This window comes from Salmo salar, chromosome ssa07 (genome assembly GCF_905237065.1).
Source record: "Salmo salar chromosome ssa07, Ssal_v3.1, whole genome shotgun sequence".
NCBI lineage: Eukaryota > Metazoa > Chordata > Actinopteri > Salmoniformes > Salmonidae > Salmo > Salmo salar.
Window position 1 is genome coordinate 34,935,807 of NC_059448.1, and position 24,610 is coordinate 34,960,416.

Below are 24,610 nucleotides of genomic sequence, written 5' to 3' on the forward strand. Positions count from 1 at the left end.
AACATCACATGCTAATGTAAAAAGCTGTTTTTTTATATAAATATGAACTTGATTGAACAAAACATGCACGTATTGTATAACATAATGTCCTAGGAGTGTCATCTGATGAAGATCATCAAAGGTTAGTGCTGCATTTAGCTGTGGTTTTGGTTTTTGTGACATATATGCTTGCTTTGAAAATGGCTGTGTGATTATTTTTGGCAGGGTACTCTGCTCACATAATCTAATGGTTTGCTCCACTATCCAATGATAGGCGTGGCGCGAATTACAATTTCCTCAAAAATACAAAAACTTCAATTTTTCAAACATATGACTATTTCACAGCATTTTAAAGACAAGACTCTCCTTTATCTAACCACACTTTATCTAACCACACTGTCCACCAACGTGGCGTTGGTGGATGGAGCGAGACATGATGTCCCAGATGTGCTCAATTGGATTCAGGTCTGGGGAACGGGCGGTCCATAGCATCAATGCCTTCCTCTTGCAGGAACTGCTGACACACTCCAGCCACATGAGGTCTAGCATTGTCTTGCATTAGGAGGAACCCAGGGCCAACCGCACCAGCATATAGTCTCACAAGGGGTCTTAGGATCTCATCTCGGTACCTAATGGCAGTCAGGCTACCTCTGGCGAGCACATGGAGGGCTGTGCGGCCCCCCAAAGAAATGCCACCCCACACCATGACTGACCCACCTCCAAACCGGTCATGCTGGAGGATGTTGCAGGCAGCAGAACGTTCTCCACGGCGTCTCCAGACTCTGTCACATGTGTGTCAGTGTGAACCTGCTTTCATCTGTGAAGAGCACAGGGCGCCAGTGGCGAATTTGCCAATCTTGGTGTTCTCTGGCAAATGCCAAACGTCCTGCACGGTGTTGGGCTTTAAGCACAACCCCCACCTGTGGACGTCGGGCCCTCATACCACCCTCATGGAGTCTGTTTCTGACCGTTTGAGCAGACACATGCACATTTGTGCTGGAGGTCATTTTGCAGGGCTCTGGCAGTGCTTCTCCTATTCCTCCTTACACAAAGGCGGAGGTAGCGGTCCTGCTGCTGGGTTGTTGCCCTCCTACGGCCTCCTCCACGTCTCCTGATGTACTGGCCTGTCTCCTGGTAGCGCCTCCATGCTCTGGACACTACGCTGACAGACACAGCAAACCTTCTTGCCACAGCTCACATTGATGTGCCATCCTGGATGAGCTGCACTACCTGAGCCACTTGTGTGGGTTGTAGACTCCGTCTCATGCTACCACTAGAGTGAAAGCACCGCCAGCATTCAAAAGTGACCAAAACATCAGCCAGGAAGCATAGGAACTGAGAAGTGGTCTGTGGTCCCCACCTGCAGAACCACTCCTTTATTGGGGGTGTCTTGCTAATTGCCTATAATTATCACCTGTTGTCTATTCCATTTGCACAACAGCATGTGAAATGTATTGTCAATCAGTGTTGCTTCCTAAGTGGACAGTTTGATTTCACAGAAGTGTGATTGACTTGGAGTTACATTGTGTTGTTTAAGTGTTCCCTTTATTTTTTTGAGCAGTGTATTTACAATTTAGCATTAACACTGGAGTGATAGATGTGCAGATGATGATGTGCAAGTAGAGATACTGGGGTGCAAAAGAGCAAGAGCATAAGTAATAATATGGGGATGAGGTAGTTTGGCGTGCTATTTACAGATTGGCTGTGTACAGGTACAGTGATCCGTAAGCTGCTCTGACAGCTGATGCTTAAAGTTAGAGAGGGAGATGTAAGACTTGTAATTCGTTCCAGTCATTGGCAGCAAAGAACTAGAAGGAAAGGCGCCGAAGTGTTGGCTTTGGGCATGAACAGTGAAATATACCTGCTAGAGTGCATGCTACAGGTGGGTGTTGCTATGGTGACCAGTGAGCTGAGATAAGGCGGTGCTTTACCTAGCAGAAACTTATAGATGCCCTGGAGCCAGTAGGTTTAGTGACGAATATGTAGTGAGGGCCAGCCAACGAGAGCATACAGGTCGCAGTGGTAGGTAGTATATGGGGCTTTGGTGACAAAACGGATGGCACTGTGATTGACTTGAAAATAAGGGAGAGCTGCACACTCTAGGAGATCAGATGCAAAAATGTAATATCCAACGTTTCGACAGCCAAGCTGTCTTCATCAGGGTATCATCATAAACACTGTGAGATGACTCGTTTATATAGTGTCAGAAGACACACAGGTGTCTGCAATCATGGCCAAATGTGGCCTAATATCATTGGTTAACCTCTCTGGGCTAGGCGGGACGAAATCGTCCCACCTACGCAACAGCCAGTGTAATCCCGTGGCGCGATTTTCAAATACCTTAGAAATGCTATTACTTCAATTTCTCAAACATGTGACTATTTTACACCATTTTAAAGACAAGACTCTCGTTAACCTCTATGGGCTAGGTGGGACGCTAGCGTGCCACCCGTGGTGCACTCCATCAACAGCAGGTGCATTTCAAGAGCGGCAAATTTGAATCCAAATAAATGTCAAAATTCAAATTTTTCAAACATACAACTATTTTACACCCTTTGAAAGATAAACATCTCCTTAATCTAACCACGTTTTCAAAAAGGTTTTACGGCGAAAGCATAAATTTAGAGTATGTTAGGACAGTACATTTACAAGAGTTGTGTGTAATGTTTTGTCAATTCAAAGACAGGGTCACCAAAACCATAAAACCAGCTAAAATGATGCACTAACCTTTTACAATCTCCATCAGATGACACTCCTAGGACATTATGTTAGACAATGCATGCATTTTTAGTTCTATCAAGTTCATATTTATATCCAAAAACAGCGTTTTACTATGGCATTGATGTTGAGGAAATCGTTTCCCTCCAATAACCGGCAGTCAAGTCAGCGTCACAAATTAAATAATTAAAATTAGAAAACATTGGTAAAATATTATATTGTCATTTAAAGAATTATAGATTTACATCTCTTGAACGCAATCAACTTGCCAGATTTAAAAATAACCTTACTGGGAAATCACACTTTGCAATAATCTGAGCACTGCGCCCAGAAAAATACGCGTTGCGATACAGACTAGACGTCATGTTGGGGAGATCTAAAATCGAAAATACTATGTAAATAATCCATTACCTTTGATTCTCTTCATCAGATGTCACTTCCAGGTATCACAGGTCCATAACGAATGTAGTTTTGTTCAAAAAAGCTCATCATTTATGTCCAAAAATCTCCGTCTTGTTAGCACATGATCTAAGCCAGCCGGACTTCTCGTCATGAACGAGGGGAAAAAATATATTTACGTTCGTTCAAACATGTCAAACGTTGTATAGCATAAATCATTAGGGCCTTTTTTAACCAGAACATGAATAATATTCAAGGTGGACGAATGCATACTCTTTTATAACGTATTGGAACGAGGGTACCCAACATGAACTCGCGCGCCAGGTGTCTAATGGGACATCATCGTTCCATGGCTCTTGTTCGGTCAGATCTCCCTCCAGAAGACTCAAAACACTTTGTAAAGGCTGGTGACATCTAGTGGAAGCAATAGGAAGTGCCAAAATATTCCTCAGCCCCTGTGTTGTATTACCTTTAAACCTATCCAATGGGATAGGTTTAAAGGTAATACAACACATCAGGTATCCACTTCCTGTCAGAAAATGTCTCAGGGTTTTGCCTGCCAAATGAGTTCTGTTATACTCACAGACACCATTCAAACAGTTTTAGAAACTTTAGAGTGTTTTCTATCCATATATAATAAGTATATGCATATTCTAGTTACTGGGTAGGATTAGTAACCAGATTAAATCGGGTACATTTTTTTTATCCAGACGTGCAAATGCTGCCCCCTAGCCCTAACAGGTTAACCTCTCTAGGCTAGGCGGGACGAATTCGTCCCACCTACGTAACAGCCACTGCTATCCTGTGGCGCGATTTTCAAAACCTTAAAAATCCTATTACTTCAATTTCTCAAACATATGACTATTTTACAGCCATTTAAAGACAAGACTCTGTTAATCTAACCACACTGTCCGATTTCAAAAAGGCTTTACAACGAAAGCAAAACATCAGATTATGTCAGCAGAGTACCAAGCCAGAAATAATCAGACACCCATTTTTCAAGCCAGCATATAATGTCACCAAAACCCAGAAGACAGCTAAATGCAGCACTCACCATTGATGATCTTCATCAGATGACAACCCTAGGACATTATGTTATACAATACATGCATGTTTTGTTCAATCAAGTTCATATTTATATCAAAAACCAGCTTTTTACATTAGCATGTGACGTTCAGAACTAGCATACCCCCGCAAACTTCCGGGAATTCGCTAACATTTTACTAAATTACTCACGATAAACGTTCACAAAAAGCATAACAATTATTTTAAGAATTATAGATACAGACCTCTTCTATGCACTCGATATGTCCGATTTTAAAATAGCTTTTGGTGAAAGCACATTTTGCAATATTCTAAGTACATAGCCCAGGCATCACGGGCTCGCTTATTTAGACACCCGGCAAGTTTAGCACTCACCATAATCATATTTACTATTATAAAAGTTTCATTACCTTTTGTTGTCTTCGTCAGAATACACACCCAGGACTGCTACTTCAATAACAAATGTTGGTTTGGTCCAAAATAATCCATCGTTATATCCGAATAGCGGCGTTTTGTTTGTGCGTTCCAGACACTATCCGAAATAGTAAAGAAGTGTCACGCGCATGGCGCAATTCGTGACAATAAAATTCTAAGTATTCCATTACCGTACTTCGAAGCATGTCAACCGCTGTTTAAAATCAATTTTTACGACATTTTTCTCGTAGAAAAGCGATAATATTCCGACAGGGAATCTCCTTTTCGGCAAACAGAGGAAAAAATCCCAAAGGCGGGGCGGTCGGGGTCACGCGCATAAGCCAGTGTCCCTTGATCGGCCACTTGAGAAAGGCGATAATGTGTTTCAGCCTGGGGCTGGAATGACGACATTCTGTTTTTTCCCGGGCTCTGAGCGCCTATGGACGACGTGGGAAGTGTCACGTTAGAGCAGAGATCCTTAGTAAATGATAGAGATGGAAAAGAATTTCAACAAATGGTCAGACAGGCCACTTCCTGTAAAGGAATCTCTCAGGTTTTGACCTGCCATTTGAGTTCTGTTATACTCACAGACACCATTCAAACAGTTTTAGAAAATTTAGGGTGTTTTCTATCCATATGTAATAAGTATATGCATATTCTAGTTACTGGGTAGGAGTGGTAACCAGATTAAATCGGGTATGTTTTTTATCCAGCCGTGTCAATGCTGCCCCCTAGCCCTAACAGGTTAATCTAACCACACTGTCCGATTTCAAAAAGGCTTTACAACGAAAGCAAAACATTAGATTATGTCAGCAGAGTACCCAGCCAGAAATAATCAGACACCCATTTTTCAAGCTAGCATATAATGTCACAAAAACCCAGAAGACAGCTAAATGCAGCACTAACCTTTGATGATCTTCATCAGATGACACACCTAGGACATTATGTTATACAATACATGCATGTTTTGTTCAATCAAGTTCATATTTATATCAAAAAACAGCTTTTTACATTAGCATGTGACGTTCAGAACTAGCATACCTCCGGTGAATTTACTAAATTACTCACGATAAACGTTCACAAAAAGCATAACAATTATTTTAAGAATTATAGATACAGAACTCCTCTATGCACTCGATATGTCCGATTTTAAAATAGCTTTTCGGTGAAAGCACATTTAGCAATATTTTGAGTACATAGCCCAGCCATCACGGCTAGCTATTTAGACACCCACCAAGTTTAGCCCTGACCAAACTCCGATTTACTATTACAAAAGTTTCATTACCTTTGATGTTCTTCATCAGAATGCACTCCCAGGACTGCTACTTCAATAACAAATGTTGGTTTGGTCCAAAATAATCAGAACATCAGCTGTCTGGATTTGGGTGAAGGAGAAGCGGGGGGAGGGCTTGTTGCTGCGGGGTGTGTTGGCCAGGGTAGGGGTAGGCAGGTGAAAAGCATGGCCAGCCGTGGAAAAATGCTTATTGAAATTGTCGTGTCTTTGGCTATGCCGGATTAAGTGATATGACATGCTAACCTATAAAATCATTTCTCTGTAATTAATATTACCTGATTAAGCTAATCATGTAAATGTAATTAACTAGAAAGTCGGGGCACCACGGAAGAATGTTTATAGAGCCGTTATCTTCCGAATAAACTCTTAAAATACTTAGTCATATTTGACATCTATAGCAGTCAATATTAACCCTTATCTTATTTTCAGTCTCATAATGAAAGTTGTAAGTTCTTGGCTATCTTCACGAACCCTCGCTAACAAGTTGAATCAGCAATACAAAATTGGGTTTAATTATTTATTTACTAAATACCTAAACTAATCACACAGAATTACAAATACACAGAATACAATGATGTCATACAGAATTCACCCCTGGTGAACGGAACCTGTATGAAAGCTGGTTACACAAAGGAAAGGGGGTTGGGCTTGAATGAAAGAGCGGTAAGATTTAGGAACACAGAAACAGCAGCTATGCTATCGTAAATACATTATCTTATGCATTCTAAATTACCGCCCATTTGGAAAAGGAAAATGCAATAAAGGAAAATGGAAAATGCAATAAATATTTACTGCGCTTCGGTAGATTGGTCGTAGATGCTGGCCGGGTTGGCCATCAGATCTCCCTGTTTTCGGAAGAATGTCAATGGTGGTCGATTGGATACGTGGTGGTATCTTCGTCTGGTTGTTAGACTGGATCCGTCGTCCGTCCTTTCCTAGCCCACGTAAGCAGCGGCCGCTGCTAACTCAACGGCTAGGAAGTAGCACTTCTGTAGTGAATACGCTCAAAGTTCATACCATTCGCCACCAAAGCTCACGCCGAGGTTGGCTTAGTTCTGTTCTTGACATGTGTGTCCTTCTAACGTAGAGGCTGCAGACCTCACGTACTGGAACCAACGTGGTTATCTTTTCGTCAAAGGATTATATAGTGGAGAGGGGGAGGGAGGTGTTTCATCCTTTATAACCCCTGTCTCTTCACAGGGTTGGGCCACTGATCGAGCAGGGCACTTTCCTTATGAAAACCCAAATCTCTCATTCGGAAGCTAAAATTACATTTAATCTCCTAACAAACATTTTCAATATCAAACATTTCAATTGCATAACAATTCCATGTGACTCTGATAACTAGAGGGCGTATACTTTCTCAGATACAGTTTGTCGTCCTGTCATCAGTCATAATGTCTCAGATGACAACCGAACTGACATACATACTCATTACGTTCCCAAGCATATTTCCAACTGGTTTTATTAACAAAATATGTGATACCTTTCCCCATTTGTTTGATGTTCCCAGACTCTCTATATTTAACACAGGCTATTCACGTCCTTCAGTAGATTCAGAGAGGGGAAGAGAGAAAGGTATTTATGGGGGGGGGGGGGGTCATAAACCTTACCCACAGGCCAACGTCATGACAGTCCCCCCAGGTTGGGTTCAATCTTGCGATTAACCTGCATGTTATAACCCAACATAAAAATGAACGTGGGTTGTCCTAGTTGTGGATCATCGTTGTGGTCCCCATCTGGCGGTCGACCCGGGTAGGGTGTCTGCAAATGAAGAAATCCGCTCCAAGGCTGGGCAGTAGATGTCCAGTTGGTGGTTGCTATTGCAGTCCCCCCTCTGGTGGTCGACCCGGGTAGGGTCTCATCAAATGAAGAAGTCCGTTCCATGGCTCGGCAGCGGATGTCCGGATTGGGATCGCCGTTCCGGACCCGTCGTCTGGTCGTCCAGACTGGGATATCTGGGCAGTAACTTAGGCAGATGTTAACAACGCACACACACTCATGAAATATATCATTACATTTCCCCCCAAATGAGCGGCGTTGTGGCACTAACTGATGGTTGTATGGGGGAGTTGTTTATGGCTCTATCACTTTCTATGTGCCGAAGAAAATGAAACAAAATGAATGAAAGCATAAACAAAACAAAATATAGTTATGCCACCTTAATCATCTAATTGGACTGTATTCTATCTACGTCCATGGTCTTGGCAAAATGACCCTATCATGGCATTGTCTAATGTCATATCTAGGGCTTTCCTAATTTGCGGGGTGGCGCTTAGGTTACTATCCTAAGTTGACAACTATATGATAAGTCTACAGCTGTAAGGCACTAGTTTTGGGCAGTCTACAGGATGACCTATGGACTTCTGGTTAGAAAACTGGTGAGTGCTGTAGAGTCAAAGGCCTAGAAGTAAATGTTCAACTTTACTAAGGCTGGTATTTTGCTTGGACCCTTAAGTGATCCTAGCATAAATCCTAATTGGATGTTCCGTTGTGCATGTGCGTTTATGCTTACACAATCGCGCATGTCAAGGGAAGAAAACCAAGTATCCTGGCAGATTACAACTTGTTCAGAATGAGTCTGACGTAGTCAGGTAATTTTCAGGTCAATGCCTGGAGGTCAGTCAGAATTGGTGTCAAGGGAGTCTGTAGTAGTTTTCTACAAGTCACTGTGTCTTCCACTATTGTAGTGGCAGTAGGTATGAAGTCAATTTCATAGCTATGTTATCCACGGAGGAGCTAACCTCACGACGGAAGTACTCTAAGTATTAGACCAGTCGTACGTGGTGTGATCATGGTTCATGACTTCTAATAATTTTCTCCTGAACGGAGGGTTCTATTTATTAGTGGCATGTGTTAACCATTGGAAGAGTGCAATGGAGATTCCCTTCCCCGTGTTGCACTCTGAGTGACTCATATGTCGCTATTATCAATAGCAATTTAACTTGTGAGGTTACTAATCCTCTTACTGAGTGTTGCTGGACTGACTGTGGTATTGGTACTGGTATTCAAGGGGTCCAGTTGTCCTACCGATTTATTCTGAAATATTATCTACCGGAACACATGATTGGAGCATATTACTAGTTGTATTGTAGTTGAACCTACACATGGCAAGGAATGATTATTGTTGCCATTTGTTTTGGAGGTGGACAAGTCCATTGGACTTCCTTTACGACCAGTGTGGTACACATCAGTACTATCTTAGACGTGTTCTAAGATAATCCCCGTCTAGGGGCCTGTCTGCTCCTCACTGTTCTCATAGGGGAGTTTACAACTAGATTTGATTTATGCTCTGGCGGCCTCGTACGGTGTTGTCCGTAGTCTCGACCCCCCCACCGGCCTCGATGAGGCTCATCATGGGTCTGGGCTACTATTCCCCCCTTTGTGTCTCGGGACCCCCCCACCAGCGGGTGGTGTTGGTGTCCGAGGCGCAAACGAAAAGGTCGGACCCTATGTACGAGTCGTCAGTGGCCGCGTTATTATGAGAATGGCTGTAACCTTTCAACCAAATATCCTGGTGTTTGTGCTTCAACACCCTCAGTGGCTGTCGAGGTCTGTCAGTCACCACCGCGTCCGCGTGTGGCAACCTCTTCAGTACCTGCAAACTGAGACGAGGATATCGGTCTGCGATATCGCAAAGTGTTTCACCAGTGGGAGTCATCGGGTCAGTTGCTGGACTGACGCCATTAGTGTCATTGTAAGGGGTGACAGTCCCCAACAAAGCAGAAGGTGTATCATCGGAAGCAGAGTGTACTCTGCACATCAATGTCTTTCTTGCTGAGACGGCCGCAGTGCTTGCGGAAGTGTCCGAAGGGCAAGGGAAGTTCATCTCAACTATCGAATTGCACGACTGCAAGGAGGAGGGAAGTTGCTTATTCACAGAGACAGCTGGCTCGAAATCATGAAAAGAATGGTCAATCAGGTTGGCTGATGGAATGTGTCGAGATATCGTACTATCTCCGTGGATCGGATTTTGTACCAAGAGGTTTCTAAACGACTTTTCCCAAAGGGGTGCTTTCAACAGATACTCCTCGTGAATGACTGCATTGCAGCTAGCGTTAGGGGAAGACAGTGTGGTCAGTGGAGAAGGCACTGTGGCCTGTGACCATACCTGGTTGGTTTTCCAATCCATCAATGGGAGTAACCGATCCATCAAGTCTGCTCCAAGTAGCAGGGTTACAGTTTCGAGGCTGGTAACATACACAGGGTGAACGAGCGATACGTCCTGGAAGTGTAGTTTCAGCATGACTCTCAATGTGAGAGGCGAGGTAGTCTGAGTGACCCCTCGAAGTGTAGTGTCGCATCGTTCCACTTTTAACCAACGTTTAGTTGGCTTCAAAGCCCTTTTGAGATCATCAAACAATGTTTGAGAGATGAGTGATATTGTCGCACCCGAATCAATTAGCGCATGACAAGTTAAGCAGTCCTCCAGGACTGTTTCCAGGTATGGCCGTTTAGATTCGTGGTTAGTGGACATTTTCCCCACAAAGTGGAGTGGTCGTTCGCAACGACGTGATGTGACATTTCTGTTCAAGGTGGAAGCAGATTGACTTTTCCGATTTTGAGTGGGCTTGGCTTTAACGAAGCGTTTGACCTTTTTCTTCGCAACTTTTGTATCAGAGTCTACAGACAAAGCCCCGGGGCTTGTTTCTTGATCAAGCAGGCCCTGGATAGGGTCTTGAATGAGAGCGGGAGGAATTTGAACTTTAACGTCCTTGTTATGGGTGTTAATTTCTGCGGACCTGGTGTCCGGTAATTCCCCGTCTAGTCCTTGTGACTTATCTTTTACCCTTTTCTCAAATTGTTCTCACTTTAGTTCTTCCCGTAGTGGGACTTCTGGAGAACATTGGTCTACGTTTTGATCGTCCTTCAACCCTTTGTTACCCTTGTGCTCTGACACTTTGTGTGGGTTGGGTGCAGGAACGTAGCGAACAGGTCGATTGTAGCGGTAGTCGTTTTGAAGGCGACGTACTTTACAGTTATTTCGACCGCGGCGGTTATTGGAATCATGGTTTCGTGGTAGAAACTGTTGTGGTGCGTCATCTTGACGCTCCAATACCTGATAATGCACCCTCTAACTGGAGTGAGTGCTCCTGGTCAAACTTCAAAACCGAGTGGTCAGGGCTCTTAGTGTTGCGAGCTTTTGATACCTCAAAAGCTGTGCTTGCAAGCTCTCTGAGTTGTAAGATAGGCAAGCCAACGTGGGCTGCAGGGCCCAAGTAGGTAATGAAGGTGGGATACATGTTCGACAGAAACATTTGTTTGAATGGTAACAGCTCTTCCATTCCTGTTTCCGTGAGTAGGCCAAAGTAAGCTGAACGAAGCCTATGATAGAAAGCTTGTGGGTGTTCGTTCCGAGCTTGTTTGACCGTGTTAGCCAGTGAGCTATCGTGTTTGCGAGTCGCAGAACCACTGAATTCTAATTTCAAAGCTGTGGCAAGTTTAGCGTAGTCATTTAGCACGTGTTGCTGTTGTAGGCGAATGAACCTCGTCACGTGTCTATTCGACGTTTGCTTCAATAGGTAAACCCTGTCAGAACCCGTAGCATTCGGGTAGCCACCCACCGCGTCCTCTATGTCAGCTGGGAACGTCTCAGTATCGTTTGGCTGACCTGGAACGGGGTCAAAGGTGGGGAAATTCTTGACGAGTTTGTCAAGGTATTCCGCGCCAAGCGGGCGGAGAGGGTTGGCTTCATCCTGTGGAGAAATTGGGGCCGACAGGCCAAGAGGAGAAGCCAAGCTTTGGCTTTGTTGGCCAAGAGGCTCCATATTACTCAGTGCCGAATGGCTAAGAGGAGAAGACTGAGGGACACATGATGGAGGCAATGTCTGAAACCTATCGTCTTCACTCCTTTGAGTACCAGACTCCGGTTGCTTGGATGGGTAGTCATGCTGTAGAGCGTGACCATTCTGGACTTCCTCCAGATGGTACCTAAGGGTGGTCTTCTGCTGCATTGCAGAGTCCACTTGAGCGCTTAGAGTACTAATTTTGGACACGTGAGTGTCACACCTGCTCCTTTCGGTCTCAAACTTATCTGTCATGGTTTGCAGATAGAGGTCTCGAGTACAGAGCGAGAGATTCAGTGATGAGATTTCCTTTGCTTGTTTAGAAATCAATATTTCCATCCTCATCACCTGAGTTCTCTCATCATTCATTTGGTCAGCGACTTCAATAAGTTCTGCTGATTTGTCATCCAACTTAGTCATTGTGTTCATCAACTGATCGTCTTTGGTCTGCAGAATTTGGAGTAGAACATTGTTACCTTGAGTAACGTTCAACAAAACTGCCTGCATGTTATCAAATTGCGCGTTCCTGTTTGTAGATAACTCGACAGATTTATCTAGTTTGGCGTGGACTACATCGCATTTAGTTTTGGCTAAATCGAGTTGTTCCTGCAGATGACGATTTTGTTGGAGAGTTTGTGCTCGTTCATCGTCATAAGTATTTGCAATTACTTTTAATTGTTCCGATTTCAAACGCAGTTCCTCGACTAGCAGAATGTTTTCATTTCCTGCTTTTGTCAATAGTTGCTCAGTTCTCTCCACCTGTGCCCTCATGTTAGCCATGTCTTGCACGTGCTTCAGCTGTGCACTGTGGTATTGGACCGATGCCAACCTTTGATGGCGATACATAAGTGCTAAAGTGGAGAGAACAGTCACAAAGCCTGTATTTGATGGTTGATTTTGGAGAGCGTTCGCAATTTCGGCTGTTGTTTTTCTAATGGCATAATTAGGATTGGTATCACTGCTGAGGTCAGAGATCAATCCTTTTATGGGTGGAGGTTCACTAATTAGCGGAGGAGTGGTGACCACCTCCTTTGGTAGCTTGCACATTATTAGAAAAATTTAGAGGAAAAATGTTCCTATTTTTCAATGTTTGGGTTTGGAATTCATTGGAAGCTGCAAAGACAAGTTTAATCTATTTATAGATGTTGACGAACCATCAGTACTGTACCAGTAATGTGGAAGTTGGACGTGAATGAATTTGCAAAAGCAAATTGAATTAATTAATCAATGCCAATGATTAATCCTACCTGGGTAGGCTATCTGGGTATTAAACTTGAATTAACCTGAGAGGTTGCTTCATCCAGGTTAATATGGGAAGTTTAAAAGTGTCTCATTTGATTGCAAGAACATTAAGGTATGTTCAACAATTTAACTTATTAAATTGAATGAGATGATAATCCATACAATCTCCATTGATTGGATATCATAAGTGTAAACAGTAGATTAAATGTTGGGAGCACTTCCCACTATGGTACACTTCTTCCTTGGGCCGAAGCCACATGGGATTCCCGCGGGGGCGGGACTTCTGTCAGTACTGGATTACTGAATGGGTTTTGCAAAAACAAAATTTTACTGATTGATCAATTTTAATGATAAATCAAACCTGTATAGGCTATTTGGGATTTAAACTTGAATTAACCTGAGAGGTTTATTCATCTAGGTTAATGTGGAAAAAGATTACAATGTCTCCTTTAGAAAACTCATCAATTTGGATATTATTTAAACTTGAGAATGTAAATCTGGCAATTTCACTTATTAGTTCAATTGAAAAAGACATTGATATCCGTCTGGATATCACGAGTAACGACTTGAGTGTCACCTGACTAATTATTTGAAGGAAAGTATTGGTGACTTCTTCAGAGGGCACACACTGAAATCAAACGGAAGTACCCAGGGTGGGACTTTCGTTCCGCAAGTCGGATGACTTACAATGTGGCACAAAACAAAATGTCTGTTTTCCCTTTTTTTTTAGCTTAGCATCTCGAGCAAGCTAATGCTACTTTATGCCTGAAAAATGCTCAACATAGGATTCCCTTGGCAAGGGAAAGGTTTTACTTATAACGTATTATGTTCAAACCCTTTTCGGCGATATTTGACGATGTTTTAACCGGAACTCGCGGGAAACAACGAATTGCACCGTGGTCTACTCGCATCGAAACGCGAGAGACAGAGAGATACTTATCGCTGGTCAAGCTAATCTCTCCTAAATTTCAATCGGCTGGCTCTTTGTCCTCGCTCGAGAAATTAATAATGACCTAGCCAACACGCGTCTGAAACGCGAGAGGCAGAAATACTTAGCGTTTGGCCAAACGCGCTATTTCTCAGATAGCTTTATCAGCCATCATACATACATGTATAGTTTATGCTACCCACTGACTACCTCAGAGCACAACACGGAGGCGATTCTCCGGAACACACACGCACCGATAATTCCAGTCTACAATTCCCATAATGTATATAATCAACTTGGTATATTATGTAATCTGCTTTTCAATTTTATATATGCTGAATCAAAATGAAAGCTTCATCCTATTTTAGATTCCTCGCACCGGGGCTCCATTATGTTGTGTCTTTGGCTATGCCGGATTAAGTGATATGACATGCTAACTTATAAAATGATTTCTCTGTAATTAATATTACCTGATTAAGCTAATCATGTAAATGTAATTAACTAGAAAGTCGGGGCACCACGGAAGAACGTTTATAGAGCTGTTATCTTCCGAATAAACTCTTAAAATACTTTGTAATATTTTACATCGATAGCAGTCAATATTAACCCTCGTTTTATTTTCAGTCTCATAATGAAAGTTGTAAATTCTTGGTTATCTTCACGAACCCTGGCTAACAAGTTGAATCAGCAATACAAAACTGGGTTTAATTGTTTATTTACTAAATACCTAAACTAATCACACAGAATTACAAATACACAGAATACAATGATGTCATACAGAAAACGTCCCTGGTGAACGGAACCTGTATGAAAGCTGGTTACACAAAGGAAAGGGGGTTGGGCTTGAATGAAAGAGCGGGAAGATTTAGGAACAGAGAAACAGCCGCTATGCTATCGTAAATACATTATCTTATGCATTCTAAATTACCGCCCATTTGGAAAAGGAAAATGCAATAAATATTTACTCTGAGCTGCGCTTCGGTAGATTGGTCGTAGATGCTGGCCGGGTTGGCCAACAGATCTCCCTGTTTTCGGAAGAATGTCAATGGTGGTCGATTGGATACGTGGTGGTATCTTCGTCTGGTTGTTAGACTGGATCCGTCGTCCGTCCTTTCCTAGCCCACGTAAGCAGCGGCCGCTGCTAACTCAACGGCTAGGAAGTAGCACTTCTGTAGTGAATACGCTCAAAGTTCATACCATTCGCCACCAAAGCTCACGCCGAGGTTGGCTTAGTTCTGTTCTTGACATGTGTGTCCTTCTAACGTAGAGGCTGCAGACCTCACGTACTGGAACCAACGTGGTTATCTTTTCGTCAAAGGATTATATAGTGGAGAGGGGGAGGGAGGTGTTTCATCCTTTATAACCCCTGTCTCTTCACAGGGTTGGGCCACTGATCGAGCAGGGCACTTTCCTTATGAAAACCCAAATCTCTCATTCGGAAGCTAAAATTACATTTCATCTCCTAACAAACATTTTCAATATCAAACATTTCAATTGCATAACAATTCCATGTGACTCTGATAACTAGAGGGCGTATACTTTCTCAGATACAGTTTGTCGTCCTGTCATCAGTCATAATGTCTCAGATGACAACCGAACTGACATACATACTCATTACGTTCCCAAGCATATTTCCAACTGGTTTTATTAACAAAATATGTGGTACCTTTCCCCATTTGTTTGATGTACCCAGACTCTCTATATTTAACACAGGCTATTCACGTCCTTCAGTAGATTCAGAGAGGGGAAGAGAGAAAGGTATTTATGGGGGGGGGGGTCATAAACCTTACCCACAGGCCAACGTCATGACGTCACCATATAAGACGCTTCTAGCACCTTCTTATTAACGGTATCTGTTGCTTTTATACATGTCTTACTACTCGAAAGTCATCTTAATTCTTGCACAAAAAACTTGCCAGGGTTATTTTTCAAATCGGCATGTTTTGTTTCTAAATGGTTTCATCAAGTTGTGAGATAGTACTTTTGCACATAAAACACTGTGGCTGAGGAAAGGCTCTACTCCCAATATAAGTGAACCCCAAAAAACTCACCCAAATGTATAGCCCCGTTGGAAAATATAAATGGGCTGTTTTGAAAATGTGAAGATTTATTTTTTTCTTCATAAAAATAACTATTTTTTATTTCATTTTTATTTGGCGTACCCCTGACGGCATTTCTTGGGATTACATGCTTTAGAGGATGTGCTTTGATTTTGTTGCGATTGTGCTCTTTGTGTGGCATTCTATTTTGAACATTCACAGTAAGTAAACTGCTACTGTATTTTTAGGTAGTATATTTTACGGTAAAATCTAAAATACATCCAATATTACAGTAACATCCAGAAGACATCAAGTATTTCAAGTCTGTTTAATTTTTACCCACAATGCAATGTATGGTCATCTACTGTATTCAGTTTATACAGTATGATACTGTTGATTATATATGAATTTACTGTGACAATTAATTTTATTTTTGCAGTGTAGGATGTGGTATGATACTGTACAGTAAGATTCAATGGCACAATATGTGTTTACAGGATGGTATGGTATGTATGATGAGGGTGCTCCCACATCAGCCCCTGACTACTGATAGGATTAGAGTAGACATAAGGCAGTAAGACGTGTGAGAACCCAATGCTGCGGTAGCGTATGGAGGGGGGAAATTGCTTTCCAAGGCCTGGAAAAGGGTGTTGATACCGGAGAGAGAGAATTCTGCAAAAACATCCTCTGTACAACGCAAAACACAAAATAATGCACACAGACAAGAATAAGGACTATTCCCGATAATTATAAAAATCCAGAAAAGAGCAATGAAATTCTACAACTACCTAAAAGGAAACAATTCTCAAACCTTCCATAACAAAGACCTCAGCTACAGAGAGATGAACCTGGAGAAGAGTCCCCTCAGCCAGCTGGTACTGTGACTCTGTTCACAAACTGACCCCACAGAACCCCAACAACACAATTAGACCAAACCAAATCATGAGAAAACAAAAAGATAATTACTTTACACATTGGATGAATCAACAAAAAATTGTAAATATTATTTGACACTTAACAGAGAATACCTGACCACTGTGACTGACCCAAAATTAAGAAATGTTTTGACAATGTACAGACTCAGTGAGCATGTCCTTGCTATCGATGCAGGCCGCCTTAGGCAGACCTGGGTAAAACAGGGTATGTGCCCTCCTGCCAAATGTATGAGCATATTAGAGACACATATTTTCCTCAGATTACACAAACCCACAAAGAATTTGAAAACAAATCCAATCTTGATAAACTCTCATATCTATTAGGTGAAATACCACAGTGCTCCACCCCAGCAGCGAGATATGTGACCTGTTGCCACAAGAAAAGGGCAAGCAGTGGAGCACAAACACCATTGTAAATACAACCTCTATTTACCTGTTTATTTTCCCTTTAGCACTTCAACTATTTGCACATTGTTACAACACTGTACATAGCCAATAATATAACATTTTAAATGTCTATACTTTTAAAAATGATTTCCCTTGTATTTATTGTCTATGTCACTTGCTTTGGCAAGTTTCCCATGCCAATAAAGCTATTTGAATTGAATTGTTAGAGAGAGTGAGATGCAGAGAACGAGAGAGAGAAACAGAGACAGACAGAAAGGAGAGAGAGTGGAGAGATAGACCAGCATGGCATAAGATTGATAACTGGCACGTCTTCATTCTACGATTTCCCATCTCTCCAGAGCCCCAGCCCAGGAGCCGCTCACCACCTGGCTCGCCCGCCGATGCCGCCACGCCACAGATAGTGGTGAGGAGAGAAAGCTTAACAAAATCACAAGGTTGTTGAAAGGAAAAAAGAAAGAGGATTAAATGAAAAGAGACTGAATGATATTAGATAAAAGGCATGTAAAATGAAAAACTGTGAGCGCCACCAGCTGAATGTGGGGATGGACTAAGTGGCTGGTATGGAATCAGGTTCTCAAGCCACAGTTGTAGTCTAGGTTTGTGTCCCAAATGGCACCCATAGGTAATAATGGTACAATTTGGGATGCATCCTTATCAAGGCACAAGGCGAGACCCAAATGCAGACACAGGAGGCAGATGGTTGGACTCTTACAATGTTTATTAATCCAAAGGGGTAGGCAAGAGAGTGGTCGTGGACAGGCAAAAAGGTCAAATCCAGATCAGAGTCCAGGAGGTACAGAGTGGCAGACAGGCTCGTGGTCAAGGCAGGCAGAATGGTCAGGTAGGTGGGTTCAAAATCCAGAAACAGGCAAGGGTCAAACCTGGAAGGACTAGAAAACAGAGAATGCAAAAGCAGGAGAACAGGAAAACCCCTGGTGGACTCAAAAACATACAAGACAAACTGGCACAGAGAGACAGGAAACACAGGGATAAATACACTGGGGAAAATAAGCGACACCTGGAGGGGGTGGAGACAATCACAAGGACAGGTGAAACAGATCAGGGCGTGACGATCCTAGATGGGCACTTCTACTGTATATGGGAATCAGTCTTCTTTACAAATCGAGATGAATTGCAACAGGTTGAGAGGTTATCTTTCTAAAGGCATTGAGCTATGTGAGGAGCAAATAAAGAACCACTCAAAAGAGAAATTAAAGTACTGTATGTTTGAAGACAAAGCCAATATAGTAATTAGAACTGTCATACATTGCATATTGACATGATGAAACAAACAGAGTATCTGTCATCTTGGACCACATTGCATTAGTGTTTCACACTGCTTTAATTGTTAAAGTGTTAGTTTTGAGTCATTAGTTCACAAGTAACTAATAGGGTGAACAGATCAGGAGAATGGAGAGTGTGGGTGGAAAGGCGATATATAAAAGCCAATACATAGGCTTCAGACAAAAGCCAATAATAGCTTATATATATATATATATATATATATTATTATATATATATACAGTACCAGTCAAAAGTTTGGATACACCTACTCATTCAAGGGTTTTTCTTTATTTTCACTATTTTCGACATTGTAGAATAATAGTAAAGACATCAAAACTATGAAATAATACTTATGGATGGAATCAGTAGTAACCAAAAAAGTGTTAAACAAATCAAAATATATTTTATATTTGAGATTCTTCAAAGTAGCCACCATTTGCCTTGATGACAGCGTTGCACACACTTGCCAATCTCTCAACCAGCTTCATAAGGTAGCCACCTGGAATGCATTTCATTAACAGGTGTGCCTTGTTAAAAGTTAATTTGTGGAATTTCTTTCCTTAACGAGTTTGAGACAATCACTTGTGTTGTGACACGGTAGGGGTGGTATACAGAAGATAGCACCATTTGGTAAAATACCAAATCCATATTATGGCAAGAACAGCTCAAATGTGACTCACCACCTGGATTCGGTCTTATGTAGCAACATTTGAATTTCAGTTTTTACATTGGATAAAAGTAGAGACTCAGAGCTGCAAAATGGTATATCACACTTTGTGTTTGAGGAAACAATGTGAAAGTAATTCTGCTTTGAAAGTTGATCAACTTCTAAACTCACTTTTGAGAAAACTGTCTTTCAATGTTTTGGTACTACTATCGGAGTGCCCTTCTTTGTCTACACTCATTCAGCATTGTTCAGATCATCTTAAGCCTTAGCTCCACCCACCTCTTTAAGGGTTGGTCCGTGCATTCTGTACTAACTTGCCAGCTACTTCCAGACATCTAAGAGGGAAAGAACAGATCACAGAACATTACTCGCCTTAGCAGAGCTGGTTAGGCTGTTAAAGTATGTTATCCAGAGCGTTGGTGACTGCAGCTTTGCTGTCAGATTGTCCGTTCGTAAATTCAGAGCGTTTCGCGTTCAGAGCGCACACTGGATGCTCTGGCCAATAAGTAGGGTTGTTCCGAAAGCTCTGACCTCACAATGACAGTTAAGCACCCAAGCTAACTGGCTAACATTGGCTAGCTACTTCCAGATACATAATGAGATAACACCCCACTCTGACCATTTTACTCCCCCTAGCACAGCTGGTTAGGCAGTTTTCATGTTATCCAGAGTGTTGGTGACTGTAACAGTGCTGCTGACAACAATTGAATTACGTTTTGTTGCATTCAAAACTTCATCAGTTATTCTGCGCTCTGGCACACTAAGACAATAGTTTTTTCTTAAGAAATGTTGCTAGATAGATAGCTATCTAGTGTAATATTCATATGTGTAAACATACTGAATTGTAAATGGATGCATTTTACTGCCGTATCATACTGTGCTATGATTGGTTAAGACCACCCAGATGGTTTGGTCATGGTCTGTTGATCATGGTTGGGGATGCGTGAACATGCCTGTTGTAATTAGCTAATAAAGAGCTACGTTAAGAAATATCCTGTAGTACTGCATTTTATTATTTTGTACAACGCGTGCAAAACAAGGCATGGTGTCAGAGTAAAAGGTCTTAAACTCAGTTTTTCACAATTCCTGACATTTTGTTCTAGTAAAAATTCTGTATTAGGTCAGTTAGGATCCCCACTCTATTTTAAGAATGTGAAATGTCAGAATAATTGTAGAGAGAATGATTTATTTCAGCTTTTATTTATCACATTCCCAGTGGGTCAGAAGTTTACATACACCCAATTAGTATTTGGTAGCATTGCCTTTATATAGTTGAACTTGGGTCAAACGTTTCGGGTAGCCTTCCACAAGCTTCCCACAATAAGTTGGGTGAATTTTGGCCCATTCCTCCTGACAAAGCTGGTGTAACTGTGTCAGGTTTGTTTGGGGTTTATTTTATTTATTTTGATGTGGTACATTGAAAATGTGATAATATACATCTTTAACCGTATATCTGTTGCATTGGTGGAGTCATTTACTGTTTCAGTTAATGCATGGGGAAGCATATCCTTATAATAACAAATCTATAATAAATATATCTGAAGTTAATACCCTAGTTGTCATCACCCGAGCACCTTTACCATAAAGATTATTTTGGAGATGCCCTTCTCACCTAATATCCCATGCTGTTGAGATATTCTAAGTAAGGTAATATCGTGAGAGTCAAATTCGAGCTTGGTGAGAGGGTTGCACACATTTTTACCAGAGTAGGGCACTATAAAGGGAATAGGGTGCCATTTGGGACGCATGCCAGAGCCCGCTCTATGCCCCAGTGACAGGCCACTTCCAGAGGTCATTAATGGCCTACAGGTCCTTGAGGAGAGAGAGACCTGTTGGGGTCACAGTTATCAGAGGAGGTCAATGGTGAGAAGGCCCAGGGTCAGAGTCATAATGGGACCCATTTTTTACAGAGGCTGTTTTTCAACAGTTGGATTGTAAGATGCTGTGTGGAGAGTAGGAGACTGGCTTTTCCATGTGTGTGTGTGTGTCTCTGTGTGTGTGTGTGTGTTGGACGCTGTCTGGCGAGTGTGGAGTGGAGTCCGGAAAGGGGGAAATGGCATTTCCCTACGTGTAGCTAACCTCTTACCTCTCTTGGACCACAGTTAGAGAGTGACAGGTCCTCCTCATCTGGAAGGGTCGTTCATCACCCTGTAGTTGCCCATAATGTTTTCCCAGTCCTCCATTCTCCCAGTCTTCAGCCAGTGGAGGTATTCCTCTGATTTAATGTTGAGAGAGGGGAAGGGAGAGAGGGAGAGTGAGACACCAGATCGTCAGAAATCACATTAACTTCAACGACTACACAGGCAGTTCAATCACTCAGCTACATTCCAGTGCCACTTCTGTATTGGAGCTGGCAGTAGTGTTGGTCCATCTTTAATCAAACAGTGTGCTTTGTTAGAACAATCATCATCTGCCATTGCATACCACTAGAAGTAGAGCTAGTGTGGAAATGGTGGTCACATAGGGGATTGAACTGCTCCCAGTAAGCAAATTGACGTCTAGGCTCAATGAAAGGTGAAACAAGGTATTTTCCGGAGATTTTTTGCGGTCATTAAAAAATACATATTTTCCAGACGTTGAAATCAGGTGCATTTTAGTTGCTGAATGAAAGGTGAAAACACGTATTTTCCGGATGTTGAAAAGACGTCACTTACAGACATTGAAAATTAGTATGTTTTTGTCATTGATTTCATGGACAAATTTCAACTGCTGTACTATACGTTCTCAAAGAAGTAAGCATGTATCACGTCCTGACCAGTATAAAGATTATTTGCTATTGTAGTTTGGTCAGGATGTGGCAGAGGGTATTTTGTTTATGTGTTTCGGGGTGATGGTTTATGTAGTAGGGTGTTTGATTTATTATTTCCGGGTTTTTTGGTCACTGCTCTATGTTAGTCTATTTCTATGTTCTTTCTAGTTAGTCTGTTTCTATGTTTAGTTAATTGGGGTGTGGACTCTCAATTGGAGGCAGGAGTTGTCTATTTGCCTTTGATTGAGAGTCCTATATATTAGGGTGTGTTTGTGATTGGTGGGAGGTTGTGCTTGTTTAGCTGTCTATGCCTGACAAGACTGTATTTCGTCGTTCATCATTTTTTGTGATTTTTGTATACTGTTTGGTTTTCCTTCTTTCTCCTGTTAAAGGGAGTGCTCCTAAACTGTTTGTTACCTGCATGAAATACACCTGTCCACAGAAGCAATCAATCAATCAGATTCCAAACTCTCCACCATGGCCAAGACGAAAGAGCTCTCCAAGGATGTCAGGGACAAGATTGTAGACCTACACAAGGCTGGAATGGGCTACAAGACCATCGCCAAGCAACTTGGTGACAACAGTTGGTGCGATTATTCGCAAATGGAAGAAACACAAAAGAACTGTCAATCTCCCTCGGCCTGGGGCTCCATGCAAGATCTCACCTCGTGGAGTTGCAATGATCATGAGACTGGTGAGGAATCAGTCCAGAACTACACGGGAGGATCTTGTCAATGATCTCAAGGCAGCTGGGACCATAGTCACCAAGAAAACAATTGGTAACACTACGCCGTGAAGGACTGAAATCCTGCAGTGCCCACAAGGTCACCCTGCTCAAGAAAGCACATATACATGCCCGTCTGAAGTTTGCCAATGAACATCTGAATGATTCAGAGGACAACTGGGTGAAAGTGTTGTGGTCAGATGAGACCAAAATGGACCTCTTTGGCATCAACTCAACTCATGGTGTTTGGAGGAGGAGGAATGCTGCCTATGACCCCAAGAATTATGCTTTGGGGGTGTTTTTCTGCTAAGGGGACAGGACAACTTCACAGCATCAAAGGGACAATGGACGGGGCCATGTACCGTCAAATCTTGGGTGAGAACCTCCTTCCCTCAGCCAGGGCATTGAAAATGGGTCGTGGATGGGTATTCCAGCATGACAATGACCCAAAACACACGGCCAAGGCAACAAAGGAGTGGCTCAAGAAGAAGCACATTAAGGTCCTGGAGTGGCCTAGCCAGTCTCCAGACCTTAATCCTATAGAAAATCTGTGGAGGGAGCTGAAGGCTCGAGTTGCCAAACGTCAGCCTCGAAACCTTAATGACTTGGAGAAGATCTGCAAAGAGGAATGGGACAAAATCCCTCCTGAGACGTGTGCAAACCTGGTGGCCAACTACAAGAAACGTCTGACCTCTGTGATTGCCACCAAGTACTAAGTCATGTTTTGCGGAGGGGTCAAATACTATTTCCCTCATTAAAATGCAAATCAATTTATAACATTTTTGACATGCGTTTTTCTGGATTTTTTTGTTGTTATTCTGTCTCTCACTGTTCAAATAAACCTACCATTAAAATTATAGACTGATCATTTCTTTGTCAGTGGGCAACCGTAAAAAATCAGCAGGGGATCAAATACTTTTTTCCCTCACTATATATGGGTCTTTCTATAAACCTTAAGACAACTTGTTACAGCTGCTGATAAGTGAAAATAATCTGCAACATTTTTACATTAAGATATAAACTATAGATATAACACTTTATCATGGTTGGTTGTTTTGACGGATTTGTCCAAAATCGTGTGATATAAAACATTACTTTTCTGTCCTTGCATTAATTTATGGCAGTGTAAGTTGTTGTTATATCATATATTAAGCATTAATCATTTAAATTAGACATTGAACTTGAACCCTGTAAGAATCCTGGACCTAGTTTTCATTTTTTTTGTATAGAGATCTCAGAAATGCAGTGTAACTACATAGCATTTCGTGTCGCCTTATGTAACGGGGTGAAAACAGTTTTCATGGGCACCCAAATCCAAAATAATGTTTGCATTGCAAAATGGAATGCTTTCAAACGAAAGAGGCACCATGCCTTGATACTTAAAACCTAAATCGATACAGTAATGTGATTCTTCAATAATTATGTATAGTACTTGTTGGATGCGCATTTGGTGTCCAGCTGATTAGTTACGCCATGATATTTTCACACATAATCATCTGATCCAGGAAAGAATGACAAAACAGCTGTTGTGATAGTGTAGCCCCTCGATTCTTGACTGTCACTACTTTGCAGGACTGATACGCACACACACAGAATCATCGGGTTCAGGCGAGTGCCCCTTTTATTGTAGTCTGGCAATAAAGCACACAATGTGGGTGTTCAAGTTAGAATCAGATGATCATGAATTTACATTCCTCCAGCTGTGTCTTCGCCATAATCATAAATTAAAGGGCAAATATGGCTATAATAACACAATACGATCGTATAGTTTTACATAGAATAATATCAAAGAATAAATATCACGAGAACTCATGTTTTTAATTTACGAGAACCTGAACCAAGACTCTAAATAGGAGTACAACAACCAACTAGCTTCAGAGATAGCGTTATAAAAATACATTTTCAACACAGTAAATAAATAAGAACATACCTGGCAATAAAGCAGTGTTCAAGTTAATCAGCCGATTAGGAATTAAATTCAATTCTCCAGTTCCTGTACA